At 38.2% G+C, this 2,842-nt stretch overlaps 1 pseudogene; it reads right to left on the bottom strand.

Annotated features, from left to right (window-relative positions):
* Positions 1 to 2,318: 2,318 nt before the first annotated feature.
* On the bottom strand, positions 2,319 to 2,560 carry LOC129518703 (small nuclear ribonucleoprotein G-like; annotated as a pseudogene).
* Between the last annotated feature and the right edge of the window lie 282 nt (positions 2,561 to 2,842).

The raw sequence follows: 2,842 nt of genomic DNA, 5'->3' as shown, positions 1-2,842 counted from the left end.
CTTCTACATTTTTGAAACAACTTTCAAAATAATTTCATATATTTATTATAATGTTACATAGTCATATAACTAATTGATAGTATTTATTGTTGCTATAGATCTTCATCAATGCTCAATTTTGCTATTTGGTTTAATCTGTCTGGTGTCTATATAGTGGTATTATATCAAGGGTTTAATTTGCCTTTTTTTTGAGAATGTGTGTACACATGCATGAGCAGTGAGGGGGAGGGGTGTTGAAGGAGAGATAGAATCTTAAGCAGGCTCCATACCCAGGCGGAGCTCTTTGGTGGGGCTTGATCTCACAACCCTGAGATCATGACCTGAGCCGAAATCAAGAGTCAGATGCTTAACCAATTGAGCCACCCACGCACTCCAGCATTGCTTTTATGACTAATGCATTTGAGCACTTTTTCATATAATTATTGTCCATTTGTTTATTATTTCAATTCAAGTGCCTGTTTAGGTATTTTGCCCATGATGTTGTATCTGTCTTTCCTTACCACTACCTACAAATGTTTTATATAGCTGGATACAAGGCCCTTGTCAAGTGTACGTATCACAAACATCTTTTCTCTGTTTCTTGCCTCTTCTTGCCCTCGATGTCTTTTGATTAACAAGTCTTCATTTTGTTGTAGTTCAATTTATTAGATTTTATAGTTAGTTCTTTTTGTGACCTCTTTAAAAAAATCTTTGCCCATTCAAATGTCAATTATTTATGTAGAATCACAAAAAAAGCTCACTTTGTAGAAATAGAGAGTAGAATGGTGGTTACCTGGGGCTGAGGAGTGTGGGGAATAGGGAGATGTTGGTCAAAGACTACAAGCTTCCAGTTAGAAGATGAATACGTTCTGGGAATCTAATGTACAGCACAGTGATTATAGTTACCAATACTGAATTATGCACTTCAAAGCTGCTAAGAGTGTAGACCTTATGGTCTCACCACAAGAAGAAATGGAATTATGCAATGTGTTGGATGTGTTAGCTATGATGCTATGGTGGTAATCCTACTGCAACAGATCAGTGTATAAAATCAACACATTGTACACCTTAAACTGTCTCAGTGTTATATATCAATTATATTTCAATAGAGCTGGGGGAAAAGTTTGTAAGAACAAAAAAGCTTGTGTGTTCCACCTTGAGCATTGTCACCCTCCCTCTCTTAGATCTCTTACTCTAATGGAAGCAACCTGACGGAATCAATCTGTCCTTTATGAGGCATCCCTGTAAAGAGCTCCCTGTAGTAAGGAACTGAGGCCTCCAAACAGTCATATAAATAACTTTGGAAACTGATGGCTCCTTTCCCCATCAAGAAGCCTCATGAGAGACTTCAAGCCAGAGGCACATAGAGAATTGTAAGGATAAAATAATATACGTGTATCAAATACCTTTAGCCACAGTAATGCTGCAAAATAACCAATCACAAATCCCTGTGGCAATGTGATAATCATTTCCTTAACTCACAAGAATATAGGGTGCAGCTAAACTAGGCTGGGCTGAATTAATCTTAGCTACACTCATTCATAACTGGGAGTCAGATGGCTCTGGCTGACCTACAATTTTTTCATCAGAGCTGACTGGGATGACGCAGCTGTGCTCCACGTAACTAGCCTGGTCATGTTCTCTCGGCAGAAAATCCAGAGAAAATAAGCCCAACAGCACTTTTCAAGCCTCTATTTGCGTCATCTTTGCAAATATCTAATTGGCTAAAACAAGCCGCAGGAATAACCCCAGAGTCAAAGTGGGAGGCCATTAAAAGAAATGGTTTGTCAGTTTATCTCCCTTAACTGAAGGCTGCTGATAAATTCACTGGGCATTTAAGAAACCTCGACTCATCTGCCATAGATTCATAGTATGACCTTGAAAATGGCTGTTTATGTGATGTGACTGTACTGTCATGAGGTCAGGAAAGGAGAATGAACATAAAGTTTGTTTATGCTAGGAATGTACTTTGCTAAGGGATCAAATGCAAGATCGGATCCTTTAACTAGTCAGCAACTGTGACCAAAAGAATGATATCTTTAGTACTATTGAATGCTACTGAAGTTAATGGCATTCAGAGAGAAAAGCAATTGAGTAAATAAGAAGTACACCAGGTTAAGTTTCACATCTGGTATGAAAGAGTGGTCTTCTAAGAAACAAATCCTCCTAGAAATAATATTGATAAACCCTGGATGAATTATTATTTTTTGACTATTATAAAAGTTTATTTAATAAAAAAGTTCAACATGAAAATGCAGGTGACCTTATTTTTATATTGTAGTAAAACAGGTACCATGGACGGGGGACATGCGGAAGCAGTTTTCCTCTTCTGATGAACATGCCCATTGTTTAGACTCATTCCAAGGCTTCTAACATGATGATGCTATTCCCTCTTATTACCACCATTCCAATATTGTTCTGTTGCCCGCTAGTTGCCATCTCCACACATTCATCTATCACAAGATTCATGAACGGATCGAACCCTTGCAATATTCCTTGGACATGTCTGTCACCATTTAATTTCAATGATAATTTCTTGTCCATAAATTTTTTTCAACTTGGGAGGGTGAGCCTTGCTCATGGCATCAACTCGGCAAGCTTGCAGATGCCTCCCTGGATGAATTATTTTTAAAATAACTACTACTATAATTATTTCTAAAACAAATAGTGCTCTGGGGATTTGACATGGGCATGCAGATTTTGGAGGGGAGTCAAAACTTGATGCGATTGGCAAGAAGGGAAGTTGTTGGGTGTGTGTATGTATACATCTGTGCATACACACAGACACACGCTGTGCCCTGAGGGTGGGTGGACTGAATAAAACACCAAAATAAAACACTTTTGTAAGGAAGAAGCAGGGAAA

Source organism: Nyctereutes procyonoides, unplaced genomic scaffold, assembly GCF_905146905.1.
Source record: "Nyctereutes procyonoides isolate TBG_1078 unplaced genomic scaffold, NYPRO_anot_genome, whole genome shotgun sequence".
NCBI lineage: Eukaryota > Metazoa > Chordata > Mammalia > Carnivora > Canidae > Nyctereutes > Nyctereutes procyonoides.
The sequence above is the reverse complement of the archived record's forward strand: the minus strand, read 5'-3'. Positions and strand labels throughout refer to the sequence as shown.